This window comes from Anser cygnoides, chromosome 4, assembly GCF_040182565.1.
Source record: "Anser cygnoides isolate HZ-2024a breed goose chromosome 4, Taihu_goose_T2T_genome, whole genome shotgun sequence".
In the NCBI taxonomy this organism is placed as follows: domain Eukaryota; kingdom Metazoa; phylum Chordata; class Aves; order Anseriformes; family Anatidae; genus Anser; species Anser cygnoides.
In genome coordinates, this window is record NC_089876.1 from 33,445,153 (window position 1) to 33,470,622 (window position 25,470).

At 39.7% G+C, this 25,470-nt stretch overlaps 1 long non-coding RNA gene across 4 annotated transcripts in view; it reads left to right on the forward strand.

Moving 5' to 3' along the window:
- The first annotated feature begins 18,776 nt into the window (after positions 1-18,776).
- The window catches only part of LOC106038624 (uncharacterized), a 30,539-nt gene continuing 23,845 nt past the window's right edge, over positions 18,777-25,470 (forward strand). For all 4 annotated transcript variants that reach the window (XR_007167324.2, XR_007167327.2, XR_010831069.1 and 1 more), the window contains exon 1: positions 18,777-19,969. This is a non-coding gene — a long non-coding RNA (uncharacterized lncRNA). The remainder of the gene's footprint in view (positions 19,970-25,470) is intronic.

Genomic DNA, 25,470 nt, shown 5'->3' on the forward strand with positions numbered 1-25,470 from the left:
ATTAGGTGAGATATAGCTGGGCATGTTTATTATGAGAATAAGGGTTCGTGTGACTTTGTATCTGAACACTAGATGTGGGGGATGCAAACTCCCACAGACATGAAATTGAACAGAATGCTTGTACAAGCCTTTGCAAAGGAAAATGACCAACTCTGAGCAGTTCTGTTGCATAGTCTGAAAATTTCTATGATCTTCCTATATTTGGTATGTTTTTCATGCCGTGACTTTTAGGGGTCTTCATTTGCTGCATAATATAGTTATGAAAAGAAAGAAAACTGAGCAAGTTCTAGAAACTTTTTCTTCAGCTGTGAACTTGTGAACACTTGTGCTGATACTTTTTTTTTCCAGGGAATCTGATGTAGTGGAAAACTTGGGGAAGGGGTAGAGGAGGTTAAAAAAAAAAAAAAAAAAAAAAAAAAGATGAATTGTATTCTTGTGTCATAGATTTAACCTTAGAAAATCGGTGTATGACTAATAAGTAATATAAAATTGCAGAGTTTGTGGCCAGTGTAATCTATTGCTTCATAGCAAACAATAACTGTGCTAAGGGACTGTGGATTGCCACTAGGAAAAGGCACTATATGGGATCCTGAGAATTACAGACCACTGAGTCTGACTTTTTTCCCTGGAAAGATGAGAGCCTATAATAATGAAAGCAGTTTCTAAATGCATGAAAAACAGTTTGGATGAGGTTAGCATGGCTTCTTTAAAGGGAAGTCCTGCCTCATTAGCTTATTGGAATTCTTCAAGGGTATCAAAAATGCATGGTTGAAGTGGATCTAATGGACGTACTGGATTTTCAGTAAGCTCTTGACAAATTTTCATACCAAAGTTTATTAAAGCCGCTTAAGTCACCATGTGAATGCAGAAAAAGTCCCTTTGGGGCTGAAGGCTGGTAAAAGGGTAGAAAGCATAGGATAGGATTTAGTGGTTACTTTGACCACTGAAAGTACCAATGAAAGATTTATTCCATGTCTTCATGGATGCTCCGGAAAAAGGGCTTGGAGCAGTGTGATTTTTCAGGTCAGCATCTGCTACTAGGTTGCCTAGTTGGAAAAATGTCACGCTTACATTACAGAAACACATAGGGACCTTACAAAATAGGATAAATTGATGAAAAGTGTAAATTACTGGAAGATTATGCATCTAGAAAGAAGTAAACTGTACTCAAAACGGAATGTTGCAACTCAGGAAAGAGAGATTTTATCATCACTGGCAGTTACATAAAACCATTGGCTTAATGTGCTGTGGCAGCCACAACTGTCAAGATGTTAGGCATCCTGGAGAGAATAATGATAAAAAGACTAAAGGGGTCATCATGGTACTGAACAAAACTTTGATGAACCCACCTCTTCATACAGATTCATACAGTTGATATGTCAGATGGGCTTGTTGCCATTCAGAGGGACATCTACAGTCTGGAGAGCCAGGCAGAAAGAAACCTCATGAAGTTCAATAAAGTAAAGTGCAAAGTGCTGCACCTGGGGAAGAGCAACTCGAGACACCAGTACAAGCTGGAGGCCAACTGGTTGGAAAGCAGATCTGCAGAGAAGGACCGGGGTGTAATGGTGGACAACAATCTGAACACAAGCCAGCAATGTGACCTTGCAGCAAAGGGTGCCAACAGCCCCCTGGGCTGCATTAGGCAGGGTATTGCCAGCAGGTGATTTCCCTTGTGCTCAGCGCTGGTGAGACACATCTAGATTCGTGGGCTCCCCAGTACAACAGAAGTATGGACTTACTGGAGCAAGTCCAGCAAAGGAGTACAAAGATGATTTTAAGGAACTGGAACATTTCATAAATGAGGAGAGGAAGAGAGAGCTGCAACTGCTACCCTGGAGAAGAGAAGGGTCGGGGAGTTTACCAATGTGTGTAAAGACCTGATGGAAGGGAATGAAGAAAAGGGGAAACTCTCAGGACTGCCTACTGACAGGACAAGAGGCAATGGGCACAAATTAAAACACATGAGATTCCATCTGAGCACAGGAATATTTTTACTGTGAGAATGGTCAAGCGTTGGAATAAGCTGCCCATTGAGGTTATGGAGTCTCCATCCTTGGAGATGTTCAGAAGCCCTCTTTGTTCTAGGTGTTCCTGCTTGAGAAGGGCAGTTGGACAGGGTAATCTAAAGAGGTCCCTTCCAAACTCAGCCATCCTGTGTGGGCCACAAAAGTTGGCCATGTTTACTTGCTGTCTTTTAGTGATTGTCCAAGTTAGCCTACTGGACAGTACAGGCCCTTCGGTCTGAGTCAGTAGGGCAATCCTTACATCCTTCTGTAGCTTCTGTAGGAAAACTGAGGTTGAAATCTGTCTTGTTTCTGCACTTTCTGTTGAATTTCAGTTCTCATCCATTTCTGCTGTTAAATGTTTCTGTGCCACGTAGAGCCTTGCTTCATTCTCTCATCCCCTGGTCTCTGCTTGACAATAACCCATTTTCCTCATTTGGCACAAGTTGTTCTTTGTGCTAAGGAACTGTCATAACATGGCTTCTGATGGAATGTAGTAGACGGAGGTGAAATCTGGCTGGTGGCAATGAGCAACAGTGATGTGAAGGTTATGAAGATCTGTGTTTACTGTTGCTCAGCTTTTATCCAAGTCTAAACTTCCTGCCCTTAAGGAGCAGTAGGCCTGGCCTAATTGATTCAACTTTGTTCACTTTGAGTTAATCTTCTGTTTAATAAGAATGACAAGGTGTGAAACCCTCATCTGGTGAAGTCGGCTGATCTAGTTTAATTTAATAAATTAAACTCATAAAGTAAACTGATGTACTGTGATTTAGTCCTATATGTCTTGTAACTGTGGCTTCCTTTTAGGACAAGATGCTTAGAATGTACTGGCTGGGCTACTCTACAAATCCATTTAATTTAACAGAGAAATTTCCTTTTTCCTTTTTATATTTGGTGTATGTTTTCTGAAATAGCTGCCCTTTTTTAAACTAAATGGTATGTTTTGTGAAGGCCTTTGAGGAATAAAAATCGGTTGCTTATGGTCTTGCAGCTGCCTGAGGAACTATTCTTATGGTTATGAACTGCTTATGCATTTTGTGACAGCTGGCAACACTGCTCCTCAAAACCAACAGTAATAACTAAATGCTGGTTTACATAAAATGATGTGTCCACATATTTTGCTGTAGATTTGTTGTGCTGGCCTGCCTCTGTTGTTACTTGCTGTCCACAACAGTCATTACTATGAAAGTAACAGTGAATTCACAGAAATCTAATACTTGTTTGCATAATATACAACATTCATTTCATGTTTTTGGCAGATCATACTTTGTCAAGAGTTTCTTTTTTAAGCATGTATTCTTAATTTTAGGCTGTGCCTAAAATTGTGAGAATCTAAATGTTGAAATGAAATAGCAAGAAATTCATCCAGTTATCCAGATTGAACGTTTGTTTTCTTATGTAATTCTTGAAAGGCTTCTAGTAATTTTTTACTTCCTTCTTTAAAACTTGATCTGCACTTAATATATCTTTTAGGCAAAAACTCTATCACTCAAATGGAAAATAGTTTTGCTCATTTTGGTTTTATTCATAATGTTATCTGAGAGGGCTTCCTGCATCAGACATGATTGTGGGCAAATTGCTTTTTTGTTCTGGGCGAAGAGTTATTTGTGTGTGAAATCCTAATTTCCCTCGGATCAGAACCCAGTCTCAGAATTGCTAGGCATGAGATACAAACTTGAATCTGTTATGTAGTTTGTGGCTATTAGGATCCTTTTTGAATTTTCAAAAATGATAATGGGTAACCAGGTGTTGTGTTGGCTGATGTAATTTTATAGTTATCAACACACTGGTTGTTGTTGTTGTTAAGTTACATTGCTCCTGTTAACATTATTCTGCCCCAAGCCCTCAGCTGTGTATGGGAAAAAATTATACTAAAAAAGAGTAAGTTTTTCATGAGCATGCATAGGTATGCTAAACCTAGTGATGTAAATGGCAAAACTGCCATTGGACCTAATGTAGATGAAGGTATTTGATGTGGAGGCAGATTTTTTTTTTTTGAGTATTTCTTCGGTGAGTAGAGGACAATAGAATTGGAATATCTTGATCTCCCTCTTCATTCAGTAAGTCTTAACAAAACCGAGATAAGAAAATTGTTAAGTATAGAGCAGTGGAACTTTATAGACAGTGAGATGTTAACCATGCTTTTCCTAAAGAATCAAAACAAGAAAATAATGTACTGAATATAGGATAGCTAATATGCATGCTGAGAGAACATTAGTATTACTAGTTAGAAAATATTATAACACCTTACTAAATTCTTTACGTGTAGGTAGGTTTGATGGAATAAATGGCTAAGCTTGCAAATCCTTGCTAATCAGACCCGTAGAACTACTTTTATTCCTCAGATCCAATGCTACAATAAACATTCTCATAAGCTACAATAATATGCTACAATGAGCATGCCATGTATTTAGAGAGGTGCAAACTTCCCAGTTGCCTATTTTCTCTTACTTTTAAGTTACTGTTAACTGATCTCTTCCTTTTACTGTTTTTTATTTTTATTTTTTCAAATGAGATAGGTACAGAAATATGCACAGAGGAAGGGCAGTGACCAGTGAGGAGGCAGACTGATTAAGAGACTAAGGAAATATTTAAGGCCATGACACCAAAGAATAAACATGACAAATAAAACCTGTAGTAGAATAGTTAACTCTGATTTATAGAAAGAAAACTGAAAGTAGAAAAGGATAGAAGAAAACGATTCCTGTCTTGCTCATGGATTTACCTATCATAAAATCAGGGGTGCATTCACCTGTTTATTTCCAGACCTCACTGCCTGGCTGGACTGAAAAAAATTACTGAACTGTGTCCAAAGATTCTTTTTTACCTTTTTTTTTTGCAAACCAGGGTCCTACTGTTCACATATGATTTCAATTGCTATGGTCTCCAACAGATGGACTATGAAGCTCTGCAGTACTCAATCTTTATACCTAAGAATAACAAGAAAAAGAGATGATTCTGCTGTGCAGTACCATTCTGTTCCAGTGTGTCTCAGTACTTAACTATGGTGCTTATCTGAGCCAAGTCTTTGTTAGTGGCTGTTGCAGCTGCCTCATAACTCAGCATGACTGAAGCTCCATCCGGAGTTTGCGGCATCTCTGATCAGTGTCCCTGCTCGTCCCCTTTGACCCATCCAACTGCGCTTGTCTGCTTGAGATCATGTCTGGTCTGGCTGCTGTGTCTCTGTCTTCTCCTGATTTCTCTTCTACCTCCCTGTTTATTCCCTCGGCACATCTTACAAACAGATCCTCTCCAATTCCCTCCTCCTTGTCTGTGGGGGTTTTGTGCCTCAGATTTCCTCCTTTTCATTCTATGTCTTAACTTTGTATAATAGCTCAACGGGACATACAGTTGTCCCTGTTAGCCCAGACTGAAATCTTTGTCATTCTCCATTAGCTACCTTTCTTAAATGCTTTACCACCAACTTGGCTCAACCTCTCAGTTCCTCTTTTCCTCTGCTGCAGTTACTGTACAAGCTGCACTGCTCTATCACTGCTCTGATACTGCTACCAAATGGGTCTCGTTCATTTCCTTGTGAGGGCATCTTTCCCTGCTAGATTTCCAAGCAAATATCTTCTGCTTTCTGCTAAGTTGTCCTCCACGTTTGGAGGAATCTCCCCATGAGTTAGCAAAGACACTTCAAAACTCTTCTTTAGCCTCTACTTTGCCATGAGGTCTACAGAAATACTGAAAATAAATATGTGGATGATGCAGTGAAACGACTGATCATACTGTTGACTAGTCTTAGCTTCTTTTTTGTTGTTGCTGTATTATCTATTTGTCTATATTTGGGGGTAGCAGCTATATAGTTCATCTTTGTTTGACACCTGGGATCCCTGATTTTGACTGCGTCCTAAGTAATACAAATAATTATTTAATAATAGGATGTTGATTAAATGCAACAGGAATTATCAATCATAACCTAGGGTATCAAATGAGCTGTATAAAATTAATACATCTTACCCATACAAAATTCAGTGCATGGTGAACTCTTTCTATATTCCATGACTTTAGGCTTTTATTTATGTTAGTTCTCATTGGATACTCTCTGTTTTTCCTCCACCCTTACACTCTGTACACTTGGGGATACTCTCTGGAGGTCACAGTATATTGCTTTCAGGTTCTTTACTAATGGCTTTCACTTGCTTTTCATAGTATTTTAATTCATTGGCTTGTCTCTACCTCTGTTTTTCCTTCAGATTTTTAAAGAAATGTCTGCACTAGTCTTCTTGTTAAATTTGTATGCCAGTTGGACACTGAACTTTGCCAGATCTTCCTTGATGATTTATAGAACTGAAATATCCCCATCCTCCAGGGCATGCACTCTGATTTTTAAATATAATAACCTTATTTACATTGTTCTTACTTCTGGCCAAGGAATCCTCTTATTCTCCCAAGTGGAATACTATGAATGCTGGAGCACAGTGTATCTTTTTTAGTTGGCTGGCCTTTTCAAGATCTAGGAGTTTCTAATCACAAGGGTTTTCTGAATGATTAACAAACAACACATCTGTCCTTTGGACTCCTTTGACTGACAAAGAGCTGCTCTACTTAAATACATCTGGGTTTCCTCCATCTGCACAAGATTATTCCCATTGAAGTTTCTGTATTTTTCTCGTCTACTCCAGTTCAGCAAAAATGGAATGTGTAAGGAAGTGAAATTTGGACTAGATTTACCATCAGCCTAACGGCTCTGTTGTTACAAATGACATATTAAAGAATAGTGTTCTTCCAGGAAGAAAGTTAAGTTTTGATCCAGAAACACAAGCCATTGAGGACAGGCACAGCAGTGGTATTTAAGGCAGAGGCTGAAACTCTAGCTAAATGGGGGGGGGGGGGGGGGGATAAAAAAAATTAATGAGTAAATCCAGTGTGGTGGACTACTGGGTTTCTGCTATGTAACTCTTAACACGAAGTAGGCTTTTCTCAGTTTCTTTGCATGCTTCAGCTCTGTATTTAAATCCACTTTGTCCCACCCTCCCTTTTGTAAAGGGACAATAGTAATAAAATGACTTTATTCCAGAAGCAAAGGTTTGCTACCAAAATTCCAGGAAAACTCTTTTACCTAGGAAATGTTAACTTTTGGCAGTGTTTCTACCTCACACACCAGCAGAAATAGGTGCATGGGGGAAGACGTTGCAAGGTGGAAAAGGCCAATGGAAGAAGATGCAGATGCTGACTGTGGAAGACTAAGGGGCCAAATTCCACATTAGTGGTTATTTGCCTAAAAAATGGGATGTGCAGTGTTGTTACTATTTGCATTGCTTCAGTATGCTGAGGTTTCAGCTGACAACTGTTTATGTTAACTACCATACCAGTGATGGGTATGAGAGGACACAAAGTGTCCAGTCCCAAATCCCACAACAGATCAGTCTTGTGTGGAAACAGAACTGGTACTCTGACCATCCGGAGCATGTGACACATCTTGGGCTACTACACTTGATGAAGAGGAAGTATCCATAAGATCGAAAACACAAACTTCAGAAATCTCAGTATAGGGTCACGGAAAAGATAAATTCTTCCAGTAAGAGAAAAGACGTACCTGTGTAGATGCCATCAGGTGGTTCTTGAGCGACTCAGCTTCAGGAACTGAGAGAGCACCTCAAGGGAAGGATATGTGCCTCGTTTTCTTAAGCATCTGCTGCTCTGCTAAATGGACGTTTGGTCTAACCAGAGATGTTGTTCTCATGTGTTGAGCAGCAGTAGATAGAAGGAACACAGCATGGATGAAACAATCAGGCTTCCCATCCTAAATTTTTAGCATTCCTTTTATGAGTAACAAAAGCACTGTGAGATATTAAATGTCGAAGGATACATCACACATGTGAACACTCACAGGGCTGAATGTCAGCGACTGAAATGTTGATAAAATAATTCTGGAATGTAATGTCAGAAACAGAGAAAAAGGTGGGGTCTCGCATCACTGCCACAGGATGCTGCAGTATAAAATTATTTCTAACAATGATGTGACTTTTTCTTTCCATTAAAAATTATGCAATGACAATGAATAAAATTAAAATTATTGACCACAAAATGGTAAACTATAGGAACCCTTTCTATGGTGAGGCATAGCTGATTAAAAGGACAAAAGTTGCTAGAAAGTCACTTAAAACTATACCTGGCATTACATGGAAAGATGCTCTAAAAGAATATGGAATATTTTCCACTTTACAAGTTTCTCTTGTTCCTCTTCTTATAGAAATAATATTCACCAACAGTGTGTGCCTACAAAGTTACAGTAACACATCTTGCATCCATATATCTGTAGACCTTGAAAGCTGACTTCCTGAAATCAAGTCTGTGCAATCCAGAAAGAGAGGCTTAGCAGTCAAAATCTGAGCCCTGTCATACCACGTCATCAGATACGGATGGGAAAAAGTAGCCAAGATGCAAATTACTGATTAGGAATCACTAATTGTGCTATGTTCACAAGAAAGTCAAACAAAGAAACCAAAGTTACATGATTGTTCTTCCATTCCTCTCTGCACATATTCCTCAACCTTCTAAATGATCTGATCTTCCAACTTCCAGAAATTTTTGAGAACTATGTTAATTCTTTTCTGTATGTTAATTCTTTTCTATCTTTTCAGCAAGGGCAACTGCTTTTATTTGTCTCCTATGCAAACTCTTTTATTTGTCCTATGCAAAGCAGAACCAAAAGGTGCAACATTTATGTGCTTGCAAAGCTGTTTCCCCACAGGTTTAAGGCCCCTCACATAGACAAAGAAATCATCTTTCATTCTTATTGCATTGTCAGCTACAGACACCATGACAACTTAAGAAAACCAGGCATTTGGTGTCTTCACAAATTTGCTAGAGGCAAGATGTGCTCTATCTGTATATCATCAATGATCTCTGAAAATTCAATAAGAAAAAATTCTCCAACACATATAATAAGAAATAGCAGAGAAAGCTGTATTTTGTGTAAAATGTAATGAAGAGTTCCTCAGTCTCAAAACTGGAAAAAAAAATCTTAGAAAACAATCTACTGGGATACATCACAAAAAGATTGAATGTTTGGTCTGCATAAACATTCACAAATCTACTCAGTCTTCCATCATTTGCAGGGACTATTCACCATTACAAGTTGCATGTTTATTGCTGTTTTATCATGAGGATTAGCGTAATCATGCAGCTAGCCCTAAAATTTATGAATAATAGCAGAAAGCCTATTTGCAACTGACAACAGGCATTTTGAGCTAGGACTGAGGTTTTATTGAACTTACTTAGTAAACAACAAGGGAAATCTTGCATTTCAACCATTATAGCTCTGGATGCTCTTGGCTGTAGAATATGAAGGGTACAAGGTGATCAGTCAGATTTATACATAATACAGTAATGCTTGCCTTGAAACCAGCTGATGGGCAAAGCAAGGGATTGTGACAGTACTTCATAGTGCACGGCAATGGGGTCATAAATACTACTAATTCCAATGTTATTCTTTGTGCAGAAATTCAGAAAATAGGATACAGCTAGGATTTAGAATAAAGTGCATGTGGAATTACATCTGATCAAATAAAAGGACAGTATGATTCTATCTTTCATGCTTTAGGGGTTTTATCTTATTATGTGAACTTCTCGTAACCCATCAGGGATAGTATCAGTCCTGCCCAGGTTCTGAAATACACTCTGTATCTCCCCTTGTAAGGAAGGAGAGTATAAAATATGGTCTTTGGTCTTCAGATTGCAATTCTCATATTAACATCCTTAATAATTTTATGGCAAGAGTTTTAAAGAGTCACCTGAGATACCATATACTGTCTGCTCTTTAGTCAAATATTCTGCCTTTACTGGTAAGAGGATACCCTGATGTTGTTTTATTGATCTTCATCCTTGCATTTGGTTGGGTGGTTAACCTGTGTACTTTGTGGTTGAACATCTGGGGCAGTGTTTATGATGAGAAAACCATAAATTTTACTTTTTATTAGCTGCCACTGTTACAAACAGATTCTCATCTGAAGATCTAACCTGCATAGGTCAGAGAGACATAAATATTTTGGCAAGATTTGCTATCTTGCATTACTCCCAGTTTTCAACCCACTCCAAATATTCAAGCCATTCCAAACTTTCACCCTTTTTTATTGTGTGGGCCCCACTGTAATTTGGTTGTAGGACTTTCCTTCTCCATTTTTTCTCTGTATCAGATATGCTGTCTGGGATAGAACTTACTACGTACGATACTGTGTTACCCCAAACTCCTAAATTCTTCATGAAAGAATGTGTTTGGTTGCTTATTGAAGAATGCAAATTTAGCATCACAAATATGGATCATTCAGTCAGACCTAGTTCATTGCCTACATTTTTTTTGACACTGATTTCTTTTGTAAATTCATTAATTTACAAATTTAGAGTTCTTACCCATGTTAGTCTGAAACATGATAAACATTGATTAGTGTTTTCATAAAGACTGTTGTATTTCCTAACCCAATGGGAGGATTGCTTAGATAAAATATTAAGTCATACTCTCCAGTGCTGGCTGTCTATTTCTGTTGCCAGATCAGATGGTACAAAGCACATATAGTCATTTCTTTATACAGTTTGATCAAATGTATCAGAAAATAGAGTAATGATTATTTATGCTATATAAACTGTATTCTGGCTAGTACTGTGGGTGGCAATAAAAAGATTTTTTTTTTTTTTAAATATGTTAACAGCAAAAGGAGGACCAGAGAAAACAGTCGTCCGTTACTTGATGGGGACAGTCACCTCACAAACAGGGACATAGACAAAGCAGAGATGTTTAATGGCTCCTTTGCCTCTGACTTCAACACTGATGATGGGCTCTGAGATCCCAGGGCCCCTGAGTTGGAGGACTGTGACTACAGTAATGATAAACTCCTAGCTAACCCCAAACTTGTGTGGGATTTGCTGCTCCACCTGGATGCACATAAGTCTATGAGGCCTGATGAGATTCATCCCAGGGTACACAGAGAGCTGGCTGATGTCATCGCGGGACCTCTCTCAATTATTTTTCAATGGTCTTGTGAATCTGGAGAGGTCTTTGTTGACTGGAAGCTGGCAAACATTGGTTCAATTTCCATGAAGGGCAAGAAAGAAGACCCTGGTTATTACTGGTCTGTCAGTCTCACTTCAGTGCCTGGTAAAATTACGGAGAAAATTATTCTGGAAGTTATTGGAAAACACTTGAAGGACAATGTGGTCATTGCTTATAGCCAACATAGGTTCACGGGGGGAAGGTCCTGCTTAAGAAACTTAGTTTCCTTTTATGACAAGGTCACCCATCTAGTTGACCAAGGGAAGCTAGCTAATGTAATCTTTTTGGATTTCTGTAAAGCTTTTGACACTGTTTCTCACAGTGTCCTTCTGGACATAATTTCCAGCATACAGCTAGATAAAAACATAATATGATGAGTGAACAGTTGGATGACGGATTGGGCTCAAAGGATTATAGTAAATGGGGTAACATCAGGCTGGCAGCCAGTCACTAGTAGGGTCCCCAGGGCACTGTTTTAGGGCAAGTTCTCTTCAGTGTTTTCATAAAAGACTTGCATGTAGGACTAGAAGGTATTTTGAGTAAGTTCGCAAATTAGACTAAATTGGGAGGATTCCATCAAGGGTGGAGAGGCCCTGCAGAGAGATCCTGACAAATTAGAGAGCTGGGCAATCACCAACAATATGAATTTTAACAAGGGCAAGTGTCAGATTCTGCACCTGGGAAGGGGCAACCCTGGCTATATGTACAGACTGGGGGATGTGAAACTGGAGAACAGCCCCACAGAGAGGAACCTGGAAGGTTTGCTTGACATCAGCGTGCCCTGGCAGTGGGGAGGGCCAGCCGTACCCTGGGGTGCATCAGGCTTAACAATTCTAGCAGGGTGAGGGAAGGGATTGTCCTGCTCTGCTCTGTGCTGGTGTGGCCTCACCTCAAGCACTGTGCGTGGTTTTGGGCACCACAGTATAAAAAGGACACAAAACTAGTAGAGAGTATCCAAAGGAGGGCTACAAAGATGGTGAAGGGCCTGGAGGGGAAGATGTGTGAGGAGCGGCTGAGGTCCCTTGGTTTGTTCAGCCCAGAGCAGAGCAGGCTGAGGGGAGGCCTCATGGCGGCCTGCAGCTCCCTCACGAGGGGAGCGGAGGGGCAGGCGCTGAGCTCTGCTCTCTGGGGACAGCGACAGGACCCGAGGGAACGGCATGGAGCTGGGACAGGGGAGGGTCAGGCTGGGTTTTAGGGAAAGGTTCTGCACCCAGAGGGTAGTCAGGCACTGGGGCAGGCTCTGCAGGGCAGTGGTCACGGTACCGAGCCTGCCAGAGTTCACAAAGTATTTGGACAATGCTTTCAGACACAGGGTCTGATTTTTGTGTGGTCCTTTGTGGAGCCAGGAGTTGGACTTGATGATCCTTGTGGGTCCCTTCCAACTTGGGATATTCTGTGATTCTATGATTCTGAAATTGGTTAGGGTGTTATTGAATATAGGGAGGCTGGCACTCCTGCAAAGCCAGGAATCCCTCTGCAGAGGAGATGTACTGAGAGTAGTGGTGAGTGTTACTTGCTAATCCAGCTCAGCTTCAGTCAGAAGAGTGTCTGACTACAGCTTGAATGTGCTTAAATGTGTGACTGAACTGCACTCTGAGTGCCAAAGTCAGCCTAATGTGTATATTTTTCAAATACTGAAGGGGATATTTTTGTGGAAAAGTATCCACATGAAAAGATGAATAGAATTTTGTTGCACAAACAGGGCCATTTTTCTTGTTGCTTCCCAAACTAGGCTTCTCTACTCTGTACAAAGCACTTGTGAACTTTATTTTGTTCTAATGATCAGGTGGATTCATCTTGTCAGTGCCGGGGTAGAAGTCCTTTATTCACACTGAGAAAATCAGTTTCTCCTCCATCTTCACTGGCAGCCCACACTGCTTGCTTGCTTTCAAGATTGAGTAACTTTTCTTCAGCCAACAACTCTCATGTTGCTCATAGATATGCTATTAATCTACTCTAGCAGGAGCCAAAACACCTTTACTCCCTAAGAGATATTGGAGCAATATGTCCCATCTGACCTTTATCTTTGCACAGAGTTCCCAAAGTAATACCATGTGAAATCTGATTGCAGGGTGGAAGCATCATTTTTTTCTGTCTTAAGTACACATCAGTACCAAAAAAAAAGTGCCCTCATTCTTCCATTATCTTACTATATATGTTGTGATGGCATTGTTTTTGAATCTTAAATGGCTACATCATATTTTTAAAATGTGTTTTTTATCTAGGAGAAAAAGAGGCAGACAGTGTCCTGAAAATTTATTGGAGGCGCATAATTTACTTCATACCTGACTGAGATTACCAGATGGTTCAAAGTGAAAGTTAAAGTATGAATAGAGAATTCTAATGTTTCCATTGGTGTTTCTTGTGAAGCTATATAATATGAAGTGCACATTCAAAAAAGATCTCTTATGTCAAAAGTACTACATTAGTAGTCCCATGTGCATTAATTCAGAGAAGAAGAATGTCTGAAATGTATTGTATCACTGCAATCCAGTCTGAGAAACGTTTCATTAATGAGAAAGACATCATGATTTTCTCAACTCGGTAATCCACTGAGGGCAGTACTGGAAGTGTAAGTTGCACGCCCCAGCTGAAAGGCCATTTTGTTGTCATGGCCAGGTGAAAAACAAAGATTGAAAAGCTATATGGAAAACTGGGATCCAAGTTCTGATCTGCTGTGACTAGGCATGGAGCTATTGACTCCACTCCAGAACTTACTAGTTTACATTCACTGAGGAGCTGAGTCCGTGTGTGGCTCCAAAAGTGTGTTTTCAGTCAGTGTGAGACAGAGAAGCTGTGTAAGTAGTGAGAGACACAATGATCTGGTCTACAAGGTGGTATCTTTCCGTGTGGTACACAGACCCATTGGGGAAGAGGCTTTAGCCTCTGCTTTTTGTTTTAAGTTGGAGGGTTAGTGGAAGAGCGTTAGTTCTTCCTTTTGGATTTCATTTGTCCCTCTCCAGTACAAATTAAATCCTTTGATTTTTAGGCCATGGTGTGAAGTCCAGATATTTTTGTGGAAATGTGGGGATGTCTGAAGGGCACAGGCAAGATGATTTCCTGTGAATTGACTTTTCCCTTGTTTTCTTTTACTGTTAATCACTTTTCTGGTTTTATTCAGTTGTTCTGAATTTTAGTTTCACCATTCTCTTATGGAATTTTTTTCTGATATGTTTCTATATCTACTAATTTAAAATAAATTAATAGTTGCTTCATGAGAGAAACACTGTAACTCTGGTTTTTGGCACTAACTGAATTTAGATAGCATGTGCAGTACAGTCATGTATACCTGCCAACCATATGAGAAATATCTACCTGTCTGATCTTTTGTGACTGCATTGGCTTTTGCCAATTTATGTCCACTAACACCGGGATTGAATTTGTCCTATACTGATGTTTATGGATTTGAGAGTTTCCAGGAAAACTGTTGGATATAATGCTTGGAACCAGATTCAGCACAGATATGGGCATGATTGGGTTGAAGTTTGTAAGTTTGCATTTTTGTACAGTACTGTTACATATGGCCTATAGAAAGAAGGTACATGATTCAGGGTTCAGAATTTCTGTTGCAACTGAAGCTTGAATCATCTCCCTACCTTTGTTATAGGACTCAAAAACATCATGGAACATGTCCTTAGGTGTTGCAGATCTCTCCATTTCGGTATACATGCTCCATGGGATGGTGAGCCAGCATTCTGTCAGGCTATTCGTGGTTTGTTCAAGTCTGGCTATATCTTCAAGGGCACTTTTAGATGAAAGAGTTTGACCTCTAACAGTCATAGTTGAAGTGTTTTGAAAGTTTCACAGTGAACTTCCCTTCTCCACAGAATTGTTTTGGGTACATGGGTACACGTGGCTAAGAGGTCAGCAAGATCAGAACAAATGTGGTGTCAGTATCCTTAATGGAGCAGACGCCAAATTAGGCACAACAGATGCACAAGTCAGATGCAGAAAAATGCACCTTGATCACCAATGTCTACTGCACATTTACATTAAATAGCTACCTGGTAATTTACTTATCAAATAAAATGTCCAAGTAATTTATTCACCTAACAGGATGAGCACAGTAGTAGTAGTATTTCCTACATTCCTTAAAATATTAGTGCTTGACACTCATTGTGACATTGTGGGCGGGTATCATTTACGTGTTAATTTTTTTGTTATTTTTTAATTTGATCTCAGGAGTAGCCTTGTTATCTGACGTCAAGGTACAGTTCCAGCATGTAAGATGTCTTCAAAAAAACATTTGCTGGAGACTATGGGCTGCAGTGAAAATGTTTTGCTGCTTGGGACCATCTTTTGGGAGCTAAAGAAGAGCCCACAGGCCACTATGAAGAATGATTTTTGCTTTTTGTATCAACATTTTTAGTGACAGTCTAAGGGCTTGATATTTTCTTCCTTTCCTTAAAAACAAACAAAAATTGTTCAGTGCTTTTTTCCTGTTAAGAATGTCTAGAAGTGTGGTAACTGTTGTAGGTGATACTTTTTAAGTACGTAAGCTTGAGGATATTGAAAGATTGGATATGGTTAGATTTCAGGTTATTGCATCTTGTTTTGCATTGATTTGAAAGGCATTATGATCTCTGATTTTGTTGTTAACATTTTCAGAATTAATGATAGCCACATTTTGTACAAATACTGCTTTTTATTTTTCAGTTTCTTTTTGCTAAAACTAATTAAGTGACACATCTTTGTTCTGTTAGTCTAACATACACTTTTGTACGCTTGTAAATCCAGCCCTGATGAATATGTTCATTATTGTATGCCTTTTTGATCTGGTTTAGGTAAGATGAGTTAGAAGAGCACAGGACAGTAGAAGAGGCTAGCTTGCTTTCTTCTGTGTTCTGTCAGGATCTTAACTCTAGTAATTTCCACTCCAGAGCATAGGAAGAGATTATATCCTCCAAATGCTCATAATGATTACGAGATGCTATGGTGCTGATCTCTGGATGATTGTCTGAGTCTTACAAGCATCTTAAGGGATATGGTCTATAGACCCCAAACATAAAATGAATGAATATGAATTTTCTTTCCCTTTCCCCATATTTCCATTGGTGTCAGGAACCTAAGTAGTACCTGTGGAACTTGCTCTTCCATTTCTCGGCAATTGGAAATATTGTCAGTACAGCTTGAAAGACTAGCAAAAATAAGGATATGTTGAGTCAGGATGCATTCGAGTTGCAATTTCATTTTAGTCCATATAAAGCAGCAATGGTAATCAATGATTCAATGTAGATACTGTATATATGATATATATACTGATAAAAGAACCGCTGTTCATTCACCCAGTTATGATATGTATACATGGGCAGTATTTAAAAATATTTTGTTTACTCTGTCCTTTGAAATGCTTTAATAACTAACTTCCATAAAGTGATGCTTGTGCATTGTGAATTACTTCCAATGATTTCCACAGGTAGACACTTAGCTATTTCTCTTCTGCTGCTTGGAGATTTGGAGTGTATTAACTTTATGAACTTCATGGAAAAATTATTGCTTTTTGGAGGGATTATTCAATTACCCACTTCAAGCAAAATGCAATAAATCTTATATTACGCTAAAGCCAAACATTAATCAGCAGACCCTGCGAGCACGATGGCTCTGTTTTTCTCAATGTCCAGCAGGCTTAAACCAATATTCCTTGTCTTCATTTCATTGCTCAGAGGTACAAGTGATCAATTTTTATTATTTTGCAGCATTTATTTCTTTACTAACCTCTGTCTTCATCTTCTGAATTTAGAGTAACCCCTTGTTGTCCTTCTTCATTTTGCTTCCTGTTTTAATTAATATGAGTTCTGTATAAACATAAGGCAAAGGCAAAATATCACCTTTTTTCCCATAAACTGTTTTACTTTTAAAATGCCTATCTTCTTTTGAAATTCTAGAATCTGGAGTAAACCAAAGCAATGCGTGTGACACACAGAAAGAGATACCTTACAGTATTTTTCTTGAGTGCCTAAATTCTTTTGGGAGATTACTGGTTATGACAGACTTGATGTTTGGAGGCATTTTCAATATAATTATTATTTTTTTTCAATTTTTAGTACAAATGCTGTTTTCTGATATATTTCTATGTTTTCACTAATGGCAAAAATTTATGAAACTCAACATTGGTGTTTTCAAGTAATCACAGAAAATGGATGAAAAGCTGGCATTTGGTAAGTTTTTGCTTAGAAACATTTTCAACTTAAATATTAATCTCAAAATACAATTCTGTATTATTTGTGCTTTGCTTGTTAATGCATGGTGAAAGTATTCTGTCTGCATAGGGAGAATTAAATATTTAGAAAGGTAAGAATAAGAAAGCTGTTTTCTAAACTAAGACTGTGAATTTTTTGTTTTTATTTTTTTATACCTTTACCTTCATATTTTAATGTATTTGCACAGCTAAGAACGTTCCTGGCAGTAACACTGAAATAGCCCTCCTTAGTGTCTGTGTGGTGAAAAATTACTTGCAAAGTCAGTGCAAGCAACTTTTTGTTTATTTGTACTGGTTATCTTACAGACTGGAAAGATCCTATTACATTATATCATTGCACTCTGTTGAATGTCAACAGTAATGAGAAGCTAAGAAAATATTTTTCAAGGATGTAAGTGAAAGCCTTCTTGGTGATGAGAAAATAGAAATATTCACACTGCATGAAGAAATCAGGGCGTATTTCCTTGATTAATATACATTCTTGGTCTTGTAGCCAGGCACTTTTATTCACTTCTCAGTAGATGGTGCCAGAGTCAAAGTAACCTCTCACTGTCTATGAAGAACTTTATTATGCTGGCAGTGGTGTTAAAATATAATTTCAAAATACTTCAAAAATGTCCTTAGTGGATATAGATATGCAAGAAAGTGGTTTTGTGTCAGAAAGCTCATTTGGTGAATTTGTGGATATTTTATTTCATTAACTTTAAACCCTAAGAAGCTAAGCTTAGAGAGCAAAGAGCTGATATGTCACTACTGAGGAAGGTGTTGGTGTACTGGATCTGCTTTACCTAATCTCTCCAAATGTTGCATGGGAGACCAATGCTGCTGGAAACAGAAGGAGATAGAAATTATAAAAACTGAAATTGACTGTGAAACAAAACATCGCAGAGAGATAACGCTCCCTAAGCTTTTCTAGCTTTGAACATCTTACTGTATTCTTGTAATACTGGTAATATTTGTTATTTCTAACATTTATGCAACATTTATGCAATGTTCTCCTGCTTTGTTAAAAACTTTCTCTTCCTTAGAAAAGGAAAGGCAGTTCTGTTTACTGAGGTAGAGACCGAAACTCCCCTAATTAGGGAAAAAAATCTGAGGTCTTTATATTTGATGTTTACATTTCACTCAACAACATGGTAACTATTAAACTTTCTAAATGATGGAATATTCTGTTTCCTGAGATTTGGAGAGATTGTGTGATTTGGAATAGTGCTTTATGAAAAAAATATGTGAGGGTTATGAAAGAACAGGAAAGATAAAAATTTCAATATAAGAAAACAGGAGATTTGAGAACAGGAGTGTAGCATGCTCTGCAAGGCTAAGGTGAGAAGTGCAAACAAGCAATAGCAGTAGTCAAAGTTGCGTCACCTATCGCTATGGATTTCTAAAGTAAGCTCTTCAACTAATTTGGTAGTTTTTGAATGTAAGGGGAAAAGAACTGGTAATTCAGAAAGTCTGCTTTTCCCAGGAATCCCACAATATTACATATAGAAAACATTTAAATGTGGTATTTCTTTATCTAACCTTGTCCCCAAGTCTTCTCAACAGCTGCTGGTCCCTGTGGGTTCTGGAGTTGCCTTCCTTTTGCTCATCCTGCTGATATCTCCAGATGAATCAGGGTCTCAGGACAGATATTTTAAATTTACCTGCCTGCTAGCTCCTGGCTTGACTTTACATTTGGGACATCTGGGGTCCTCTGGATGAAATCTCCAGCTGAAAGTCCCTGAAATGGCATTCCTAAGCCTGCAGACAGGGCCAGCTCTTCCGGAAGAAATAAATACACCCTTGTGAGAAATACTGCTTTCAGGGAAAATGAGTAACCTTTCTGAGATATCCTCTCGGATTATTGCTAACTGACTCTAATTAGGAACATTTCTACAAATATATTCTACTATTCTGAATATTCTGCTCATCATCCTTAGCGTTGTCTTTCATACTGGTCTAATTTTGGAATTTCCTTTGATATTTATTTGCTTCTGTCTCCAGACAACGTACACAGTTCATTCAGCCTTCTAGCTTGCTCTGTATTAGACTGAAGATTCCAGCCAGAAGGCAGGTTTGGATGCAGCAGTGTCGGTGCAACAGTTCTCATTGAGCTTGTCCTGCTGCCATTGCATCCAGATGACAGTCATCCATTTGCTTTGCTAAAAGCAAGTTTCAACTCGTTTGATTCTGTTTAATAGCTAAGTTAAGCCAAAAGGATTTTTTAAACTATTAAGCCAGTCGAGGGAAGATCAAATAGCTACCTAGGCTTGTTTTCTACATAAGAAGGTCAGTGCTTGTTTCATGGGGGACTGTAAATATTTTAGGCATTCATCTGCCCTGAGAGGCTGTTCCCAGATGGAGAGATTGCAGTGTGCTTGCTAGGTCAATAGCATTCACTTCAGCATGTTGGCTTTCTGCCATGCTTGTGATTATGATTTGTTTATTTATTTAACTTTGGTTCATATCAGTAAGGCTGCAAACTTTTGCTTTCCAATATTTGGACTGAATTAACATAAGGCAGGACAAGAAAAGGCTTCCAAACATGCTACATCTTCAGTCCTGTTCACACATCCTGGCAGCACAGCTGTGCTAGGAGGGATTCTTTCAGTGCAGTAGCTGCGAGTCCGGTGATGTTTGCTCTGCGGTATCTCATCTGTCATCTCTGCAGTAGCAATCACTTCAGAATCCTAAATATTGTTATGTTTTTATTCTAGGTACTACCTTCAGGACGGGACAAAGGGATTTATGGATTACTGGCTGTGGTTCAATTTTTATCTAGAACAGGTGACAGTCTTTTGGTATCTAGTTTGAAATACGATTACATGACTGGCCTAATTTATTATACATTGTGATTGAAATTTCAGCCTGGGAACTGACGAACAAAATGGGCGACTCAGGCAGTATTCTGACAGCAGTGAACTAGGTCAGCCGTCTTCTGTGTAACATGGGTTGTCTAGAAGATGTCATCACATACTAACCTGAATGTGGTCCAGATTCAGTCACAATTTTATGTTGTTTATATCTGACTCCCACTAAAAGGTGTATTCAAATAGGTCATGAGCTTTCTCCTGATTTCACAGCTGTTTGACCAAATCACTTGAAGCTGTATTTATTACTGCAGATCGTCCCTGAATGTTCAAGTAAGAATTAGAGACATGGACACAGCTACCAAAGTTATTTGTTATCTTGCTATTCAGACACTTAACTCACTAAGACAATTCATGTATCCTTCCAGGCATTTAAGTAGCGGCCTAGAAAAAATTAATACATTTTTATGTTTGATCACAATTACATAAGATGACTTAGTTGGTGACAGGTAAAAGCAGCTTTGGCCAATAAGACACAGTCTTGACTGTGTCACAGCAGTGCATTTTTAAGCCTTTGCAGTTCAGTGGAGTGTGAAAAGTGAAGTGGAATATCCTTTAATAGTAATGACTTTTTATGTACGACTTCCTATCCTTAATTGACTCTGTGCTTTGCAAACAGAAATAGTAACAGGGGGAGGAAAGTGATTAATCCAAGACTGTTCTTCAGCTAAGCAGTCATTCCTGGACCAGAACTTCTCCCTTGGGTTGGCCACAAGGCAGCCTGGAGATGCTACTCTAGCCATAACCAGGAAGATTTAGAAGAATTTATAACCAGAATATCCATATTCTGATGGACATGAATGTCTAAGACCATTTCCCTCTCTGAAGGAATTTGGATACAGCTCTCCATGTGATTTCTTTGTGTTCAGGCTGGTCTTCCAGTTTTTGCGGAACATTCAGCAGGAAGTAAGAATATGTGGCCTTCTGCATATAGGTAAAGCATATATTGCATTCCAGCATTACATTACAACAGAACATCCAATTTGTATAGGAGAGAAATCCCTCCACACTACACGTAAGTTGCAATATGAAGGATAAAGCCTGCCTAGAGATGAGGCTTGAAAAAGAGATAAAGGATAATAAGAAGTTTTTTTTTAAGTATTTAAACAGTAAAAGGAAGACTAGGGATAATGTGGGTCCCTTGCTGAACGAGGGGGGTGTCCTGGTAACGGGAGACGCTGAGAAGGCAGAGATACTGAATGCTTTCTTTGCTTCAGTCTTTGCTTCAAGGACTCCCCCTTCAGGACTCCTGAACCCTGGAGGGAGGAGAAAGGGTCTGGGAAATGGAGAGCTCCCCCCTGGTTGATGAGGGAGTGGTTCGGGAGCGTCTGAGTGGGATCAATGCACACAAATTCATTGGCCCTGACGGGATGCATCCATGTGTGCTAAGGGAGTTGGCAGAGGTGATCGCCGAACTGCTCTCTGTCATCTTTGAAAGGTCCTGGAGAACAGGAGAGGTGCCTGAAGACTGGAGGATAGCCAATGTCACTCCGGTCTTCAAGAAGGGCAAGAAAGAGGATCCGGGAAACTGCAGGCCAGTCAGCCTCACCTCTGTCCCTGGAAATGTGTTGGAACAGCTTGTTCTGGATGCCACCTCCAAGCAATTGGAAGAGAAGAAGGTTATGAGGAGTAGTCAGCATGGATTCACCATGTCGTACTTGACCAACCTCGTTGCCTTCTATGATGGCATCGCCAGCTGGGTAGATGGGGGGAGAGCAGTGGGTGTCATCTACCTTGATTTTAGCAAGACTTTTGATACTGTCTCCCATGACATCCTGCTAGCAAAGCTGCAAAATGTGGGATAGATGAGTGGACAGTAAGGTGGGTTGAGAACTGGCTGACTGGCCGAGCTCAGAGGGTGGTGATTGGTGGCACAGAGTCTGGCTGGAGGCCTGTGACTAGTGGTGTTCCCCAGGGGTCAGTGCTGGGTCCAGTCCTGTTCAACATCTTCGTCGACAACCTTGACAAGGGAATAGTGTCTGCCCTCAGCAAGTACGCCGATGACACGAAGCTGGGAGGAGTGGCTGACACGCCAGAAGGCTGTGCTGCCATTCAGTGAGACCTGGACCGGCTGGAGAGATGGGCCGGAAGAAACCAAATGCGGTTTAATAAGAGCAAGTGTAAAGTCCTGCACCTGGGAAGAACAATCGTTCATATCAGTACAGGCTGGGGGGTGAGCTGCTGGAGAGGAGCTCTGAGGAGAAGGACCTGGGGGTCCTGGTGGACGACAGGTTGACCATGAGCCAGTGGTGTGCCCTGGTGGCCAAGAGGGCCAATGGGATCCTGGGGTGCATTAAAAGGAGTGTGGCCAGCAGGTCAAGGTAGGTCTTCCCCTTCTACTCTGCCCTGGTCAGGCCTCACCGGGAGTACTGTGTCCAGTTCTGGGCTCCCTGGTACAAAAAAGACAGGGATCTCCTGGAAAGAGTCCAGCGGAGGGCCACAAAGATGATACGGGGCCTGGAGCATCTTTCCTATGAGGAAAGGCTGAGAGACCTGGGTCTGTTCAGCCTGGAGAAAAGAAGACTGAGAGGGGATCTCATCAATGTTTATAAATACCTGAGGTGTGGGAGACAGAGGGATTTGGCCAACCTCTTCTCAGTGGTTTGTGGGGACAGGACAAGGGGTAATGGCCACGAGATGGAACACAGGAAGTTCTGCACCAACATGCAAAAGAAATTCTTCACAGTGAGAGTGACGGAGCACTGGAACAGGCTGCCCAGGGAGGTTGTGGAGTCTCCTTTTCTGGAGATATTCAAGGTTTGGCTGGATGCCTACCTGGGCAGCCTGCTCTAAGGAACCTGCTTTGGCAGGGGGGTTGGACTCAATGATCTCTCGAGGTCCCTTCCAACCACTTCAATTCTGTGATTCTGTGATATATAATGTAGTAGTGTGACTACTCAAGTACACTGAGTTCAGTGCCAGTTTGGCCTAGTCAGTTCCTGAGCGTCCAGAAAAGCCTTGCAGTAGAAAGGACCACCCAGCTCACTGGCTGCGGTCTCTCCAGTCACAGAGCCACTCAGGAGCTAAAATATTTTTAACACTCTCAAACAAAATCTAAACTGTAGTGAAAGGTCAACAGCCTAAACTATATTATCTCAGAGGAAGAACACGAGGCCTAGCAGGAGGAAATAGAGCAACACAGATGATTGTGTACCTTTCATTTATGCTGTGGCATATGACAGCGGATTTTTTTCAAGGTTTTGGGATAAAATTGGTGGGGCTAGATGAAAGTGACTGAGGAGCCATAATCACCTAAAACCCCGTTTACTCTCCAAGGCTTAGAACCTTTGTGGATGCAGTACTCTGATGGAAAATATTTCAAGATTGGTTAAACTTGTGGCTATTGTAAGTGAAGATAAAAGAAATATTTAATAATATGTTCCTGCTGTTGTCCAGCACATAGCTGCCTGCCTGAAAGTATGTGGAGTCCTCTCTGTAGACAGTGGAGGTAACTCAGTGCAATGGGATGAGAACGAGGGTGCCACAAGTTACGATTCAATTGTAACAGAGTGCCTGAGGATATTCTAGCAGACAGTGTGTACAGCTTCAAGATCTGAAGGGGCTTTTGGTGATTTGAAACATGCAGTTGCTAAATGCTGGATTTGATTTGTTTGTTGGAAGCTCAGAAGAAAGAGGATAACTTGAAAAGGGGTGTTAATTCCTTAGCCAGGGACAGTTGCCATCTCACCAGAGGCACATGTGTGTAGGATTAGCTCCTCTCCTAGGCTCTTGAAGCTGATCTGTAGTATGAAAGAAAAATTCTGTAACGAGCAGGATCTGTGCTGACCTCCCATATGAGGGCTAAGACTGGGCAGTGACCATGTGGGTGGTAGAGCAGAAGTTTCCATGAAGTACGGGTGGGATCTTCTCTAATATTTTACATTTATACTGGTTCCAGTCAGAGAAGGTTGGCTCACTGGCAAGGTCAAAGCCTGATGTTTCTGCTCGTTTGTTCCTTCTTGTTTGTTTATGTAGTGTTGGTTTGGGTACCTAAAAATAAGAGCCCGTCTTATATGGTGTGACTTCAAGTAGAACTGACATAAAGCAGACTGGGATGAAGATGTGTATGATGCTAATCCTACTGTCGGTGTCACTGCCATGTTCATTCCCTTGGCAGCCCTAATTGGGCTAGGTGGTACAGAACCAATATTTAAGACAGTGTTAAAGATGGCCATGTAGCATGTGCTCATTTCATCAGGACATGTATACAGCCCAGCAGAACCATGATTCATCCAGGAAGCAAAGAGAACACAGTCACAGCTGTGACAAAGTTTCACAAAGTTGTGGTTTCACAAGTGTGCATTGCTGCTTCAAAACCCAATTCTTTAGCTATCATTATAAAATCTTAACTGCTTCAAAGGATGCAATCTACAGACGTTCAATGTGGGCTTCATTTTCCCCACATCACAATAAAATTATAGGTAAAGTATCTCCATTTGTTATTATCCATGATGAAAATGAAAAACAAAATATTTAAAAGATATATATATATACACACACTCATATATATATGTATACACACTTTTTTTTTTTTGTTGATTGTTTTCCTTCATCTGATCCAGTCTTTTATCTCCTCAGGTATACATATGGGCATGGTCAAACTTATTCTGACTAACTTCAAACCTATTTGAGTATTATAAGTGTGAAATTGTGACCACACGTGTTATATTAACACTTTGCATAGGAGATTTGTGTGTATGTGAGAGAAAAATCAGATGCATATATGAGGTGAAAATAGAACCAGTTGAAAAACAATAGTAAGAAATAAGAGAGGGAAAGGAACAAAATAATATTCTTTGTGTATGTAGCTAAATACATAATATCAATTTAGAGTTATCTAGACTATATTCTTGCTCTAGTCCAGCATTTGTGAATACATCACAAGGTAAGCATTAGGTGTTTCAAAAATTACTGAATTACTATTTCAGTAAAAATACTGCAGTGAAGGCTTTTAAAGTACAGGCAGCAAAACTGTGGTGAACTTCAGGTAGACTGAGTAACACAACAATCAGGCATCAAGGCTGTCAAAACTGTGCAAAGCTCACAATATTTTTCCATTTTTGTTGCAATAGAAATATGAAAACTTTCTACTTAAACAAAGAAAAAGTTACTTGAATTTCAGTAAGCTTTGAAGAATAGATTCTGTTTCTTTATCTTCTTTTATCTATCTTTTTAAACATACACACACTTCAGGAGGAAGTGATGTATTTTAGGAAGAAATATTCCAAATATCAGATGACCTCTTCTTTAGGTTGTGGAATACTTGAATACTTTTTGATTTTGAAGGTCATGTCTGTTTGGTGTTTTGTTACACTTATTTAACTCAACACCTCTAAAAGAGACTGCTGCATACTCTTACAAACCCATATTTTCTCTGATTTTTGAAGCTTGGCTTTTGGATGGATTTTGCTGTTTCTT